The following is an 18,341-nucleotide window of genomic DNA, read 5'->3' on the forward strand; positions in this document are numbered from 1 at the left end:
CCGCCTTTAATTTCTGAATGCTGTTATGTGGGAGACGCCAACTTTAGAGCAGATAGTTCTGAAAAGAAGGCAATTAAAAAAACATAGTACTTTAGAAATTTAAACAACAGGCCTGTGATCAAAATAATTCATAAAGGGAAGGATTTCATGAAGTAATTTCACAAGCCCACAATGCTTTTTTTTTTTGCTTTGTTTTTTAAATAAATCCGTCAGTACACATGCCAAGGCAAGACATCTGAATACAATATCAATGGACACACCCTGAAACGCTGCAACTAGGCTGTTCCAGTGCTGCAGCAAAAACTAAAAGCTGTCCTTTCCTCCCTCTCTCTTAAAATGATTACTTTATTTCTCTTAGTTTTGCAATATAAGATCAAACATTTCTTTCCCTCTGTCTAATCAGTTCTTCCTTTTTCCTCCCTTCATAAAACACACAATCCAAAAAATGGATTTTTTCTCCTACTGACGGTAAGTGTGTCTGTTTAAAAAAAACATAAAGAGATCTAACTTATAATGAATCCCTCTGGCATAAAGAAGCCTGTTCTAATCTCCCTTTATTGGGCTTGAGTGATAGTTTTGCTCAACCAATATTGACAGGGCCGTCTTGTTTCTCAGGCTTTCGTTTTCCCTGAGTTGGAAAAAGGATACAGTGCATTTTCACATTCTCCAAGTCTGCAGTTGTTTTTATATAAGAAGTAATTTGCTTGGGTCACATCAGGTCAAATGGGAAGCCTGCCCAGCTCTTGGTTTTAAAGGAAAAACATACAGAAAGACACAAAAACACAACAGTTTCCTTCATTAAATTCCACTCTACCTGCCATGGGCTTTCAGCCACAATGGAATTTCCCACCCTGGCTGAGCGTAGCTCAACTTTTATTTTTAGGTGGGTTTTTTTAAATAAAAAAATCTTATTTCAAGTGAACTTTGAGGTAAGGGTTATTATAGTCTAGTGTAACCGTCCTTTTAAAGAAATAAATAACATAAAAAAGAACTACAGATGTGGGGCCAAATCTTGAAGTCCTCATGCAGGGCCAGGTTCTGGTCTCCTTTACATTGGTGAAATATCACTGAAGTAATGGGAGTTACACCTGGGTAAAAGGTAGTTTGAGATCAGAATTATGCCCTAAGTTTTTAACTCAGTCCTCACTTAGGGAAATCTTCAACTGACTTCAGTGGGAGTTTTGCTCAAGTAAGGTCTGCCTATGAGCATTAAGGACTTGTTTCTGCACTGTGCTGAACACTTTATTGAGCTCTCTTAACTCACAATGACTTGAATGGAACTTGAGGGTGCTCAGCACCTCATGGGAATGTTCAGCAAGGATCGTTTAGCATTTTAAGAGCTGAGGACTATATACCCAAAGAACTGCCCAAGTGATTACTTGATGATGGCCAGTGATTACCAACTTTAGGTAAAATTTGTTCACAAACAAATGGAAGATATCCACATTTCTCCTCCTTACCCCCAAAAACAATCACAAAGAAACCCGGGACAACATTCTAACCTGATTTACACACTGTGTAGCACCAGGCAAGGTTGCTGGGCTCATAAGAACAATAGGTTAGGAATGGATGCTTGATTGTTTTCAATTCTGAATGGTAGTTTTGCCTGAATTAGGACTAAGAGCTGTTGGGTCTGGCCTTTAAACAATCTTTTGGACTTCTAAAGAGACTTTCATCCAGAGAGCTCAAAGCATTATTTGTTACTCTGGATAGCAGTTTGAAGCAGTTTGAGTAGTATGATAGTGGAGAAGATTCTCACCTGCATGGCCCTTCCTCATCAATCTGGAGAAGACGTTCATTTTTTTTAAAACTTCAAATCTCCCTTTTCAAACCAAAGCGTGACTAGTGGGAGCCTAGCAGGTTTTCTTGCCCCTTTTCTCTCCATGGTCATGTAGTCCATCTCCTCTATTTTCCTCCCTCACCCCAAATCCTGTGTCCTTCTAGCTGATCCTTCTATTGTCCTCCTTAACATAAATGTCCTTACCCAGCATGTCATTTTTCTTGGGGCATTATTGCTCTTCCTCCATCGCTAATACTTCTCCTTAGCAACCTCCCACCCCAGTGCCTCTTTAAAGTTGTTTGCTGCAGCATTTGTTCCTTCAGCATTGCAAAACATTCATAAACTGGAGATTAGTTCACTTTGTCTGGCTTCCAAAGCCATTTGCTGCTTGAGACCATTTCATGAGCTTGTCTACTCATGTGGATAAACAAAAAATCTCAGCTATAATGTGAATTAGGAAGAGGAAACAGCAGTTACATAGACCAAATACCAGTGAGGGTGAAATTAGTGACAGTTACAGGTTTTATTGGTGCTGCCCCTGCCTGAGCTATTCTATACAGGCTCATCTTTAGATAGCAGAATTTTGCAAGTTAAAAGGATGATATTTCTTCCCAGCAGAACTGAGTGACCTACCCTAACATTTTGCTTGTGATTTTAGTGCTTCTGCTAACTCCATGCTAAATAGCCTCTAGAGTCACAACCTTGTGTCCAGATGATTAATCTGAACATTTTTGCAGCTCCCCAGAGCAGCACATTATTCCCCCCACATGCTTTGAAAAACCTAGGATTCTGCATTATGGTCTGGTTTACAGATGTACTTACTCCACAGTGGTAACACATCTTCCTTTAAACCAAGGGCCAGTACCGCTTGAATTCATACTTCAGACAGAATATACCTGTGCCCTGAATTAGGGAACTAGGGACTGGCTGATGATATAACATCTGAATTCAGAATGTAATACAAGTCTCCCTTTGTTCTAAGCTCACCACACCCACCTGCTCACTCTACTTCTTACAGACTTCATGGTCCAATATCATGCTGATTGTAAAAGATATGAAACTTGGGTTTTGTTCATCCACGTAGTGATCACCTGAGTATTCAGATAATTGACTTGCAGATGTCTGATGCCTACTAAGGCAGCAGCAATCACTGTTATTTATTATCTGCAGAGTTAAGAAGCATAAACTCTATTTACTGTTTTTGACAAACACTGATAAAACTAAGCAAGGATGAAAAGGTTATAAGCAACCCAGTTCAGTAACTGTTGCTATTGGTGTCCAAAGGAAACACTTTGGTCCCGGCAGCCAATGGTAGATTCCTAAATCTTGACTATGTTGATTGCTTGCAGCTTAAAAAGATGGCAGGAGATTGGCAAAGGAGGTTTCTATTGGTTTAAAGGAGAAACAATGGTTGGAGCCGGAAAAAGCATAATTGGCTAAATCCAGCAGCATCAGGCCTCCAAGATGGTTTGCTCTCCCCATAAGTCACTCCAGCCAAGAGTAATTTATGACAGAGGGTTCCTCAGAGTACTTTATAAAATCTGAGCCACTCTCACACACCCTAGAAGGCTCTCTAAAACCCTTTATATAGATGGCTAAATATGCAAAACGTTGTGCCCTGTTTCTGTAGTTGAAATGCCATGGGTCTGAGTCTCCTCTCGCATAAGTTTACAATGGTGTAACTCTATAGACTTCAGACTCCTGACTCAACCAGTGTGAGTGAGAGAAGACTAAGGAGCTAAGTAAGTGTACTTTTAAGATGAAGTGCAAGGAATTAAACGCACAGAGCATTTTCAAATATGATGAAAATCCACGCATGCAGTGAGTTGTGACTAGTTCAGCACTGACTGATGATAAATGGAAAGAGGGCAAAGTTGGATAACCAGGCGTGCCAGTGAATTCTTCCAGAAACATGTGAATATACAACTTCTATTCCAGTCAAGAAACTTAGCAGATTTGAACCCCCAAACTGAATAAAAATAAATGTCTTCTAATTTCATAAATGACAGCAGGAATGCCTGTCATTACACGTATTAGCAGATAAAATGCCTCTAAGGGATTGGATTATAAGGGGGATCCTTACAAAGCAAAACAGGAAACAGGCTCATTGAACACATCAGCAGCACAGAGTTAATCTAAGGAGAAGCCTTCTCTATATTCATTTTCTATGCCAGGCATGATTGTCATAAGACAAATTCTATTCTATCAGTTCTAGGCGTTATACCTTGAACCCCTATAGAAAACTGGTTTACAATCATAATCATGTTAAGATATCATGCCCATTTTTTCCCCTTGAAGATGTGGCTGGCAATATTCCTAGAAGGAAGTATTTAAAATAAACAGCTTTATTATCTGTGTTACTTAGGAGTTTATCTGAAGGCAGACAAGCAAGAGTTTCAAATATATTAACAAGTACTTCTCTTTCAAATTGTCAGGACACTGCTCTCAAACTCAGGCCTAGTCGGTGTTTGGAAAGCCGCATTGGCTCAGGGAATTCACAGTCTTGGGTGGGCCAGCTTCCAGGGTTCTGCGACACACTTCCTGATTTGCGACAGGGTCTTGGCCCTCACTGGCTGGTGACTATACATAAACTTCCTGCTTCCCTTCTGGACCTGTCTGAGCAATGAGCCATTGCCCACAGGTACTACTCCAACCCACCTGAACCTGCATTGCTGCCTCGCCCGATCCTATAAGTCAACTCGCTGTACCTTTCCCTTAGATTGGATCTCCCAGCAATCAGATCTCTTGAGCAAACTCTTACCGCTGATCAGGACTGCCCATTAACCAGCCTGATTTCCAGGCTTGATAGTTTGCTCAGACCAATTTTTCAATCTCCTGGTCTCGCCCCTGCTCCAAGGAAAGTGGCATGGAACCCGCAGGGGTAGCATTGCTGACCTGCCCAGCTTCAATCAGGGGTGGTCAAACCTGGGTAACATAGAAAACCTCACTGGCCAAGTCCTTACAGGTATCTTCCGAATCCCCTTAAGATCATCCCTTCACCTACAGCTGCAATTCTTAAATCAGAATTCCAGACAAGCTGTTTCTCTCAGGCAGGCTTTTACTGACTCTGGGGAAAGTGATAGATCCACAGACACCACTGAAGCACAATTCCTTGGTCTCTCCAGGCACCCTCAGGCTGCCCCAACTTGGATGAGACAGCTGACAGCTCACTGCTCACTTCTGGTCCTGTCAGTCAGGAAACCACAGGTCTGGAAACAGTAATTGGGGAACATTATGAACTCCATTGATTCAGCTTAATCTGGTCCCCACACTTCCCTGTGATACTTGGAATCCCCTGGCTGGCCAAGCATTACCCGAGTATCTTCTGGTGGCACCATATTGTGACTTTGAGCTCAGAGTACTGCTGAACCAACTGCCTTTCAGCCCCAAGTCCAGGTTTCCAGAATCCCCAGCCAGACACCCCACCCATCCTCCAGGTCTGGTGGTAGAGGGTGTACTGTCTCAAGCACCACAAAGAGCTTTGTTACTTCTAGGGTTAGCTGTTTCTCCTCCCATAAAATACCGTGCAGACATGATCCCGGAGCTGCTAGACCTAGTAAGGACAGCCCAGATATTCACCAAGCTGGATCTCCCAAGAGCCTACAATCTAGTCAGGATCTGGCCAGGGGATGACCAGTTTACACAGATGGCACACTTCATTCCCTGCACACAATTCCCCACCACTGAGGACACTGCCTGTCTTTTCATCTCCCATGTTTTCTGCCTCCATGGCCTCCCAGCCACATTACTTCAAACCAGGGACCCCAGTTTATGTCACAGTTTTAGAGGGTGGTATTCCACTTACTAGTGGTGCGTCTCCATACCTCAACCTCCTATCATCTGTAAAAGATAGTCAGTCAGAAAGAGTGAATGAGGGATTGGAACAGTACCTACAATGTTTCACAAATTTCCACCAACATTTGCTCTTCACTGGTTCTATACACAGAATTTGCATAGAATAACATGGACCATGTCTTGACCTGGATTAGCCTGTTTTTTTGCTAACTACTGTTTTCACCCCCATTTTCATTCTGCTCTTCTCACGGTGCCTGCTGTCCCTGCAGCCTCAGATCTGATACACTACATCCAACAAAACTAAGAGACGCTAATGCAACATCTTGATGCAGCTAGGGAGGCATATGCCACCTACAGGAAGGTTTCGTTTTCACTCAGACCCACCTGACTTTGCCTTGCTGCCTCACCAGACTCCGTCAGCTGCCTTGCCATACCTTTCCCTTGGATTGACTCACCCACCCAGCAATTGGGCTTCTTGCTTCTTGTGCAAACTCTAACTACTGATTGGGACAGACTTTTGACCTGCCTGATTTCCGGGCATTACAAAAATGCTCATGCCATATACATTTTTAATATCATTTATTGTTTTTACAGTGCCGAAGAATCTGACAGGCAGTTAAAGCAAGGTAAGAAATGCTACTAGTAGATCCTTGCCCCTAAGGGCTTATCGTTTGGATATTTAGGATGAAATCCTGACCCCACTGAAGTCAATGAGAGTTTTTCCATTGACTTAAACAGGGCCAGGACTTCATCCTTACAATCTATTTATATTATAAATAATTTAATTTCTACAGTACCTCAGTACCAGAGAACTGGGCTAAATACTGTGGAAAGGGACACCAGTGATAAGTAAAATTGCATATGTGGGCCAAATACTGCTTTATGTATTCACTTAATTAGTTCCAGTGAAGCCAATGGGACTTACTTGCTTCAATAAAGCAAGCAAGATTTGGCCCTATAATAGGAGCTGGGAGGATGCTCAGCTAATAGACTGACACAAATATTTGAAGGTTCTGTGAAAAACTAAATATGTAGCAAGAGGCTGATTTAGTATAACTTGTAATTTAGGTGGGCAGTAGATACAGGCTTTCAAACATTATTTCATCACAGTCACCACCTTTGAAAATAATGCAATTTTTTTTTTCAGAAGCCCTTAGTTGTATTTCCAATACATGTATGACTTGGCCAAAATGACTGCAAATATGTGCAATTCCTGCATCAAAAGAGGGTGATTTAAGGAGCTAGTCAGATACGGTACTAGAGACAGCATGGTGAGATAGGTGTCTTTAGAAATACCCATAATAGAATGAAAGGTTTCAATGAGATTTTCCTTGCTTTAATCGGTTTGAGCTAGACCTTTAGCATTCTCTTATAAATAACAGAAGCTATATACTGCATTTTTATAACATCTTTCATCTGAGAATCTCATAACTTAATTAAGAGGGACACTGTCAAGTTAAAAATCATATATTTTTATTAAGTAATTTCCTTACCTGTGTTACTAATAACACTTGGGACTATTGAGCTGAAACTAATTTAATGTTCCCCTATTATTATGTTTTGAGGTTGGTTTATTTTTTACATGCTGCTTATCTTGGGAAATGAAAATTGGTTTCTCAGCTTTATTTTTGCTTCTAGTCAGTTTCAGTTGGAGATTCTCCTATGCTAGAACAATGTATTTCCTTTGGGGTTGTAAAAACACTGTAGGGAAATGTTGAAATCCAAAAACACCCCCCCCCCCCATTTCTATGTGCATTTTAAAAAAATAAACCAAATGTTTCTATTAATATGAGATTTGTAAGGCATTTAACAAAAATAAAGCCTAGATTGTGGTGCAAAGCTACTTAACAATGTGTTCCTGTTAGCCTCAACACCCCCATGAAAAGGGTGAGAATTACTGGTCTTGTAATGGTTAGTTATAAGCATACAGAAATTTGACTTGTCAGGAGAGAAGGCACATTTAAGAAATGCACTTGGCTCAGTTGAAGTCTGCTCAGAGCTCTAGAAATATCTAGTTAGCTCACAATAGGCATGCACAGATGCTTATCACAATTACTGATTACCATTATATATATATAGTAATATTATCTTTCTCAATAGTCACTCCCATACTAGTCACATAATTAGTTAGATTGTAAATTATGTGGGACAGGGACTGGGTTTTCCTTCTGTGTGCACAGAACCTAGAATATTGTTGGCACTACCAGAATACAAGCAATTAAAATAGTAACAGCAACCATTACAGTACCTATCCTTACAACCTCTACTTACCATGTGGGTAAACTGAGACACAGAGAAGTTAAATAATAAGTCACAGAGCATGTCAATGGTAGAACCAAGAATAGAATCCTAACTCCCACTCCACTGACTACTGACTAGATTGCTCTGCATCTCCCTTCCTTTTCAGGGTATTTTATATCAAGAACAGGAAAGTATTCTTCCCCTAGCACTCCAAGCAGCTGATATGGCAAAACCCAGGTTTTTTTTACTTCAAGCAGCTCTTTTCGCTCAGCATGAGGTTTCCTCTTTCTCTCCCATTCCCTAGGTTCAACAATCAGCAAATCAGTGATTTACTTATATGACTATAGAACTCCTGCCTCACAAGCAAGGAGGAGTTTTACCTTTTGGTTTGTTTTTTACTGGTCCACTGCTCAGATGATCCCAGGGGATATAATGTCAGCTAGCAAACTTTTTAAACAGGTGGAGGTTGAAATGGGAAGCAGGTCATGGAGTCAACAGCAGTGAGTCAGCTCGGCCTGCTATTTAAAAAGAAAACTGTAATAAGACCGGAAATAATAAATAAAAATCATAAAACATACAGCCAAAAGGAGTCTCAGGAGCTAGTCAGGAGCAACACAAGTGGACTAAATACAACTTTGAAGCATGATGATGCAGCCTGATATTGAAAACAGAATCCGATACAGTTGTGCAGATGAATCCTTTATATGAAAAATGTTAGTTTTCCACAGGCTTCAAATGAAGTTCTCTTGGTACTCATCTGCAAATATTTTCTTGCTGCATGTCTAGTGTTTATCAGGGATGAAGAACCCCACAGTTTAGTAGCCCAAGAGAACATGAAGTCAGGCCAAGGACAACCTCTTCATAAGAGTCAAAAGATGTGCAGGACATGAAGGATCTGAATCAAGCAAACATTGTTATTCTGTCTGAAAACGTGCTTTCTTTAATAAATATGTGGGCTATCAAAAGTAGCCTTTGGTTGGCTGATTGGATTTGTATGCTATAAACATATGTGATCATTTATTTGTTTGGTCATTTCTAGCTTACTGTAAAATCACTGGAATAGATCTAAAAGTCTGAATCAGTCTTTTATTATTCCATATTACATTACAATAGGGGAGTGTCAGTTTCCCACATCTATAAATTTTTTCACATTTTGTACCTGTTCAAGAACCAGAACGTAATGTGTAAAATCCTACATCTACAGAAAAAGGCACTAACAGCTGATATAACTTACAGGTAACATTCAAGCAGTAACATTTTTGCTGCAATTACTGAGGAAAAAATCCAAAGCTACTTGCACCTGTTTACAAAAATGTTTTACACAGACTCTGAAGTCTGATACCCTTATCTCAGGGATAGCCTTAAGACACATTGGAGATGCTCATTACATATATTGCCACAAAGATTAGCCACAACACAGTTTTTACCCAATGTCCTCATTCCTTTTAACATAAAGACCAGGATTATCCTGAAATAATCCTGTTAGGCCACTGCATGGTGACATTTATTATGTGTGTCCAGTTTAAACAGATGGAGCAAAATATAGGTAGAAGATTTTACTTTGTAGAGTTGAAAGCTTATAATGCTTCAAGAAAATACCCAGTTCCATAGTACATAGTAAGAAATATAGTAAACAAAATGGTACTCTATGGGCTGGCTACTGAGAGAATAAAGGAATGGCTTCTGTTCCACATCACTCTCTCCCTTGCCCATTCTTTCTCATTCTTGTTCATTCTCTAATTCACCCACACATTGGCTCATTTATTCTTGCCTATATGCTCTCAATCACTCTTACACTCATTCATTCTCTCCTTCTATCACCCAGGCACCCATTCATTTGTTATAACACATTCATTCTCTCTCTCTCACCCAACCACACTCACCTTCACCCAAACAAATACACAGAGTCCGGGCGGGCCTAACTTACTCTCATCCATCAGTCAACTTCCCCGTGGGCTCGGAGGAGGGGGTAGTGGCAGGAACTCATTGCAGGCACTGGTGAAAGCTGGGGTCCAGAATATCAGAAAGAGCTGCTTTTTCAGCAGATGAGGGGGCAAAGGAGAGGAGACAGGACCCTGCTCTTGTAGGGGTTGACTAGCAGAGGAGAGAGGACACTCCAAAGTGAAAGGGCCTCTCCTGTGTGGAAGAGAGAGAGAGAGAGAGAGAGCAAAAGGAGCACAGAAGAGTGTCTAGCTGTCCAGGAGGAGTCACTCCTGTGGCATCTGGGAATGAGGAAATCCAGGGAGTGCATCAGGCTCTTTGCACCAAAGAATCAGGCACTGGGAGCAGTACCTGTGGGACAGCCACTACTATACATCAGGTCAGCACAGTGGTGTCCTAGAGAAAGGGGAACAAGTACTCTGGCTATTGTGACGGGGCAAGGCCAGATGGCTATGGAAAAGTAGTGGGAGATAGATATATTAGCTCCAGGCTAAACAAATCTCTGGTACCAGGATAAGTGAAATGGCAGCTGCTCTGGGTCAATTAAGACACCTGGGGCCAATTAAGAACTTTCCAGAAGGCAGGGAGAAGGCTAGGTTGATTGGGATACCTGAAGCCAGTCAGGGGCTGGCTGAAACTAGTTAAAAGCCTCCCAGTTAGTCAGGAGCTGTGGGAGGAAGTTGTGCTGTTGGAGAGGCTGAGTAGTACACACCATATCAGGCACAAGGAAGGAGGCCCTGATGTAAGGGTGAAGTGGAGCTTGTGGAAGTGAGGGCTGCTGTGGGGGAAGTAGCCCAGGGAATTGTATATGTTATGTTTCTAAAAGGTCAGCTACCATAGCTGATACTATTAGGGTCCCTGAGCTGGAGCCCGGAGTAGAGGGTGGGCCCGGGCTCCCCCACCCACCTTTGCCCCCTGATTAATCACTGAGATCGGGAGACAACAGAGACTGTGCAAGGAAGGATAACTACTCCTCACCTCCCTTGCTGGCTTATGATGAAAATGGGTCAGTAGACTGTGACCCTTGTCTCTAGAGAGAAGGGTTATGTGGAGGGTCACAGTGAGCCTCTGAGGTTCACAAAATCTGCCAGGAAATGCGGGACCCACGAAGGCAAGGACAGAGCTTTGTCACACTATGTAGAGCAACACAGATCAGACCTAATGACTGGGGAACACTCTACCACCCTGGTAAGTGTCACTCTCCTGCCCAGGACTTGAACAAATACTTATGCTGTCCTATTTTGGCAGGAGCCCTGATCTGGATTCTGTTCCTGGCTCTGCCCCTAACTATCCATGTGACCTTTAGCAAGTCACTTCACCTCTCCATGCCCCAGTTTTGCCATCTGTAAAGGGGGATTATATTAGTTTAGTACCTCCTGTGTGGAAAGCTTCATTCATTAAATGCTATAAAGTGCTTTGATATCCTCCAAAGCCTGGCATTATGTAAGTGCAAATTATGATTCTAGTTCTCAGTATGTCCAAAGCTATTTTAGGTATTACCAAAAGGCTCCACTGTAAAACATTAAATTGTCATCATACTGAAAAATAATTAACAACCTACATTTTTGGGGTCCATTATTTGAACTATTTGACTGATTAGTGAATTACCCCGAATCTTCAAGCTGTCAAGGGAGAAAGTAGAAAACATTACAAAGCAGTGCCTAGAAAGGACTATCTGAAAAAACAGACTCAGAAAGAGAACAGGGACCATTTATTCAGTTCATTACAGCAAAACAGCAGGTAAGAGTCAAAGTAATCAGATGTACTGGACAAAAGATGTTGCTAGTGATACTGTATAAAGATGATCAAAGGGGATTGTAACTTGTAATCAATGGACTGATCCAAAACAACCAACGAAGAAAAAGGCTATTAAGAATGGTATATACCGTCCCCGAGAGAAGGCATAACACACTATGGCATACTGATTTTTATTTCAAACACCACCATACAATTCAAGATCTGATGTATGTGAGAGAAACAGCCTGAAGTGGTCTGAGCCCAGGGGTAGGAGGCAGGGAGTTCCAGTCCTGTCACCAACGCTGCCCGACTGTGGCTTTAGACAAATCACTCTTTGTCTCTGTATCTCTGAGGATAACAACATTTATTAGTACCAGACCCAAATGATAACACTGCTTATGAACATCCCTAAATCTTGGAGAAATTTGGATCCACATCCAAATTGTTGGCTGACCCCATGATGGACTGGACTGAAACGCTGTATCCAAATAAACCTCATGTTAGAGTGCACAACTGTGTATAAACTTTATGGACCACTTACTTTCCTATCAGGGAGCTTTAGTTAGTTAATATCTGTAAAGTGCTTTGAAGATGAAAAAAAAACTCTGTAAAAAGTCCCAATTATTATGCACGGAAGAAACATCCAGCACAAACATTTAAACTATAAAGGAAGTGAGCTGTGCTGGTTAAGGAATTCAGAGCCAGATCAACTGCTCTAGTGAAATCAGTTCAGCTATGCTAATTTACACAGCTGAGGGTATGGCCCTCAAGGTGCCAGCACTCAGGGACAAACCCACAGCCAATACAGTAGGCTTCCAGACACTGAGGAATTTCTTGCCCTGGCATCACATGCCCAGCTGTACTCATCAAAGACGAAAAACTGACAGCATTGTCTGAAAGACACAGCTTGGGATAATTGCTCCTTGTAGCTCCCCTGTCAATGAATATTATCATATTCTTTTCACAGATAAGATTACTGCACCTTTTCATATTCCTTCATGCTCAGCCCCATAGTAGATTTCTCTTTCTTTACTGAAGTGATTCAAATGTAGCATAATGTAAGGGCCTGATTTTAAAATCCCGAGGATCTCCATATACACAGCTGCATTCATTGCTGTTTTATACAACCTAGTTGTGATGAGGTGAGGCAATGGAAACAACACACACACACACACGAATTTACATGCACAAGTACATAAATGGCTTGGAATGGATGTTTATCATTATTATGTTACTATTATCATCATTTTATAAATCTAATAAGATCATCAATCTTATAATACAAATTATCTAAGTATTACAAATACTATATTCTATATTTTAAATGCTTTAATGGACAATAGCAACATATAATCCAATACGCAGCCTAACAACCGAGCCAACAGGCCTTTGGCCATGGAAATTACATATGGAAAGTTACAAGGAAAAGTTGTGTAGTAACTTGGGGCCAGCAAAACAATAATTAGTGCATATTCAACAGACCCCAAGATGAGGGAAGAAGTATTTCCTGGCATGGGTCCAAGTTTCTATCTTGTACTCATTCACTTGACTCATCATATTGAGTCCCTATGCCTATTTTAACTAATAATATGGGCCCCATAACTGTACTATCTTAGCGGCTCACAGTCTTTAATGGATTTACCCTCACAAGGATCCTGTGAGGTAGGGAAGTGCTATCATCCGCATTTTGCAGATGGGGAACTGAATCCACAACTCAAGTCTCCAGCTAGTGCCCTAACTACTGGCCCTTCCTTCCTTTCTCTCTCTCAGATATGCTATCCCAATTCTTTCAAAGGTTTGTGGTTGAAATCCAGGTCCTGTTGAGGTCAATTACAAAACTCACATTGACTTCAGTTGGCCCTGGATTTCACCCCTGATGATTATCTCTAACATTGTTTGTTGTTTCCATTCTACATTTCCCGCCAGAGACAATAGAATTGAAAGTGGTATGTGGGGTTTGTTTTGGGGATTTGGGGATATGATTTTCTTTACAAGGCTAGCTGAGCTACACAACATTGGCCAGAAGGAAAGAAAGCAAAGAAAAAGAATCCGATGCTGTTACCTACCACAGTATTGCACTGAAAATAGTTAAATCTAAAGACAAAACTGAAAGCATTTTGTTTCCATTTCTTACTGCTACGGGCTAATTCGTTATTGTTATTCTGATGTGAGGAAACAACATTTTGCAGTGCTTGTTGGACTTTCATGGTGGTCTCTCTATGAGCCATAATCAGATGTGTGCGTGCTGCTATCAATATCTGTGGGATCAGTCTGAGTTGATCTCTTGCCTTTATATTTTTAATGGAAACTTATATTAATAAAAATAAATTAACCTATGAATTTTAATGTCAACTCAGGCTTGGCTCCACACCAATCCTGGTTTTGTCCTTCTTACTGTAAAACGGGGATGGGTTAAAAGCAGACCCAATTAATCGGTCTGACAGAGGGTGCCTGTGATGTGAGATAGGTGCCTCTAACAGTCTTGAAAATCTAAATAAATAATGGAACGCTTAGGTGCTACCAGCAAGAAAGTTGGTAATTCAGTAGGTGTCACTCTTCCTTCTGAGTCACTAAAGAACCAATGCCCATAGTCCTCTGCTCTAATCAGTTCTCCCACCTCACTGTTTATACACAGGAGGCTGCATATAGATCCACAGATATAGATTAGATGTACATACATAGATATAGACATATTGGTCTAAATTTTCAAAAATTACTAGCTGTTTCAGGTGAGCAAGTTACACCTTAAATGAACCTAACCACGTCTTTAGTTGAGCACCCAAAAATGGAGACAAAAAAATCACTAGCCACCTTTGGAAATTTAAACTAATACATATACAAAGGACTCACATATACATTACATATATTTAGTGAAATACTTGCCTTTTTCCTATACATTTTGTATGTTGTGAATTAAAACCATTAAAAATGAGACGAATAAAAACACATGCACACAGAAAATGAAGAGGCCCTTTCTAGAATGAAAAGAAAATTAAGAGTTGCATAAACAACTCAGGATATGACGGGGCAGCTGGAGAACCATGCTGGGGGACAGAACTTCTAAGTGAAGCCATACACAGTAAATTGTCTCCCCGGACAATTTATTGTTCTTCAAAGAGAATAATGATTCTAGAGATGAGTTTGCATTTGTCTTTGGATGTCACAGTAAATGCTAAGAAAGCAATCGAGAATTATTATTTCTTCTGCGCAGGGGAGGATTTAACTAGAATCTTTACATTCTTGGGATCTGGGCCCAGCAATCTCAGGGGTGAATATAGCAAGTCAGTGAGACACCCTGTATCTATCCAGGGATTCAGAGGCCTAGTTGGGGCTCCGTGGAAGGAAGATCAAGGAATCCAGGGCTAAAAGGGCCCAGTTATACCCTCGAGACATGGGGACATTAGGAGTGGAGAAAGTAAGTGGACTGCTTGAGAAGTGGTGGCAGGAGGCATTTTGCTTCCCAAGACAAAGAGTACATATAGTGCCTCCATGGGCGCAGTGCAGAATGTACTCAATGGAGGTCTTTGCTACATCTTTGAAAAATCTCTGAGCTGGATTATAGCGGGCCTGGACCATATCCAAGTCTACACCCCATCCAGATGTTCTCTGCGCTCGAGGACTCATCATAGCAGGCAGCATTAGTCACCCCCATGTGCACAAGAGCACCAACTGCCATATTATGGGTACAACACGCCCTCTCTCTCCCCACAAAAGCATTCATTCAGGTGTGAACATAGTCTGGGCCTCAATCTAAAATCCAAGCCAACCTCTGAGAACCAAAGGAGAAATCGCTTGTACGAGTATTTGGATTTGGTGATGTCTTTCACAGTCTGGGCTGCAGTTTATCCTCTTGCTCCCTGTTGGTTTACAGTCATTGCTTAGTCTCTGGTGTTCAGGGTTGCAAGAGATGACAAGAGATTAATTTCATTTTATCATCTGTCTGGCCTTGCTGTTTGATTTTGTTTATGATGGTAAAATGTGTTATAGACAGAATTGGAGTATGTCCTTGTACTTGCCATAGAGGGGACACAGTCCAGAACAGATCACTTCAGATGAGCAGGAGAAGGCACGCACTCTCCCTTCCAGTAGACAGTGATACTGTTTGAAAGAAGACAGGTGGGACTGACGTATAAAGGTGTTAAAACGAGTACACAGCAGCTGGCATGGCAAAGATCACACCCAATCTCACACACATCGGGATAGGCAGGGCCATCCCACCTTCCTTGAGGAGCCTCGACTGCTGCTTTGGAACACTAGATTCACATTTATATTCCACCCTTTGTTTGTCTTTTTACTTGCTTAGCTCTATGGCACGTTTGAATGTCTCTGGGAGACCACACAAGGTCTGAAAGAGACCTGGGATTATGTGGTGAAAGCATCACAATATTAAAAAGGAAGTGCCCAGAAAAAAACGCACACAGGAAGATGCTATGATGTAGAATCTCCTGAGCTCATGATCCTGCTGTACAACATGGAGCAGAAACTGTCTCAGTCGGGGGTGGGGGGAGAATTATTAAAAACCCTATCATTCAGAACAGGCCCTCTTAGTATCTTGCTCGCAAGAGCAAGATGGCACAGAAATTCAGTCTTGGCAGGACACTGATTTCTGATGTCGTCAAATTAAAAACTTCTAATGGCATTTTGAATGGAAAAATCTCAGAGTGTTTTCTTTATTGAAACACCCAGTTCCAAGTCCTGAATTATTACGTTAAGCTCCGTCAGCAGTGAGACCAATATAAATGCTTTTCATACTATCTGTCTTGACAATAAATAAATAAAGGAAAAGGAAGAAGAGAAAATGGTTGGGTCCCAAACTCCCCAATTTCAACCTGTTTCCCCTTGGTACAAAGCTGAGACTTCAGGCCCCAAAGAACATGAAATTTTAAATGTGATTAATTTTTTCTTTTGTATCTTTTCTCAAATCCTTACAGAACATTCACATCACCCAGTGTTCCAGGATCTGAATTTTTTATATTTTAAAATGGGGGAAAGCAGCTTAAAATAAGTGAATCAGCAGCCAAATGATTTTCTCTCTCACACACACTGAGAAGTGCTTGTAACAGTATATGCACGTTATATTTGCTGCTTATGAGGCTTAATGTAATTATCCAGGGCTCCCATTTTCTACAGAAAAACAAATGAGGGTGGTGCACAGGAGTTTGGGGTACTAAGGAGGCAGGCAGCACATGCAGTCTGTGGTGGAGGAGGTGGATGACAGTGCATCATGGAGATCATCACTAACCCCTCGGGCCTATTAAGGAGTGGCTCTGAGAGAACCCAAAGGCATTCCTTTCTGATGGTGCAGTCAGGGCAGGTTGGTGGGAAAAAATAAAGAGGACTCCTAGAAAAGGATATGGAGAAGCTTTCCTCACTACCATAACAGAAAGGAAGGTAAACAAAGGCACTAGAGTTATACCAGTAAAGAAGAGAAATGGCCCTTAACCAAAAATATTTAGCAACCAAATACTCCTGAAGTTTGTGGTGTTTTAAATGGGGATCTGGATCAGAATTTTATGGCTTCAGCTATCCTCGAAATGAATGCCCCAAAGCCCTGTACTCTGTGTGCTGTCTTCCCATTTTAAACACCCTTGGGAGCCTTGAGATTTCTGACTATGTTCTTCCTCTTTCCTGGCCGTGACTGAGAGAATCTTCAGATCACAGACTTGGAATCTAAGAGGTCCTGGAGGGTTTGCAGATTCATAATATTGTATTGTACCTTTTTTAAAAAAACTAGTTTTGAACTTTTTTTTGCACCCTCAAGTGTTTGTAACATAATCTTAGGCGCTGAAAATAACATTTATTCCTGAATAGATTTGTCCTTTTCTGTATGGTAGACACCTTTTCCTCCCCTATGCCCAGGGAGCTGAAATTAACATGCCTCTCTCTGTTCATAAATCAGTCACCACTTCCCTGCTCCCCCCTGCAACACTGATGAAGGGAGAAAGAGTTAAACAACATAAATGTTGTTGTTTGATCCCTGCCTTCTGGCCAATCCCCTCTTCTATGCACATCACCCTCCCCACCCGCTGGCTACGTTGAACTCCCTCTGGATGGATCCGCATGTCTACCCTCCAAACTTAAAGTGACACGGGAGTGATTTTCCTTAAGAAAAAATGCAGTATAAAAAGTGTGGGTGGGAAATATGCAGCGTAATGGAACTGAAATCCCATAAGGGAAATCAACACAGGCAGCCGCTGATACACTATTTACTTGGATAAACCATTCATTTTTCTCCTGGGCATGATGACATGAGGTATCACCTACCCAGGATGGCAAGTGCAAATATAAATAAATAATAAATAACTAAATCTACCCGAGGAAGATTTCTAGCTGTAATGGTTTTTTGTACAGGACTAAGTTTCAGTTAAACTTAATCCTTGCTGTCTTCTGTCTCTCCAACAGCAGAAACATCTGGTCGGTTTTAGATTCCCCTTGGATTCCCAACTTCAAAGGGAGTTATAAAGAATAACAAATACATGTACTGGCACTGAAAAAAAATTAGAGCAGCAGGAGAGAATGGTAAAATTGTCCTTATTTGACTGCTAGTGACAGGCACCACAGGCAGAATTGTGAGAAAAAGTCTTAGAGGCTGAGGCAAATCAGCAGTTCTTTGGTGACTGGTTCTCTTTAATAATGGCACACAAAATCCATGGGATCTCCATGCTAGGGGGAGGCACACATTTTCAAAGGAATATGCATGCAGAGGCAGGTACGGAGCACAGGCTTCACATAAGACGTGGTCTAAATACTATACTAGGAGCCAGGAATTCTTGCATTCTATTTTCAGCCCTTCAACTGTTCTGTGTGCAACTGGGCAAGTTACTAAGGGCCGCGTTTTGGCTTTCAA

The 18,341-nt window shown here is 41.4% G+C and overlaps 1 protein-coding gene across 9 annotated transcripts in view; it reads right to left on the minus strand.

Annotated features, from left to right (window-relative positions):
• The window catches only part of ZBTB20 (zinc finger and BTB domain containing 20), a 603,210-nt gene that overhangs the window by 279,445 nt on the left and 305,424 nt on the right, over nt 1-18,341 (minus strand). For 4 of the 9 annotated variants that reach the window (XR_013346692.1, XM_077822425.1, XM_077822389.1 and 1 more), the window contains one exon: nt 8,197-8,334. The exons of 3 other annotated variants lie outside the window; for them this stretch is intronic. The gene's annotated coding sequence lies outside the window, so the exon portion shown is untranslated. The remainder of the gene's footprint in view (nt 1-8,196; nt 8,335-18,341) is intronic. 2 more of the 9 variants (XM_077822434.1, XM_077822398.1) reach the window with 1 other exon arrangement.

The sequence above is a fragment of the Eretmochelys imbricata genome, chromosome 1 (genome assembly GCF_965152235.1).
Source record: "Eretmochelys imbricata isolate rEreImb1 chromosome 1, rEreImb1.hap1, whole genome shotgun sequence".
In the NCBI taxonomy this organism is placed as follows: domain Eukaryota; kingdom Metazoa; phylum Chordata; order Testudines; family Cheloniidae; genus Eretmochelys; species Eretmochelys imbricata.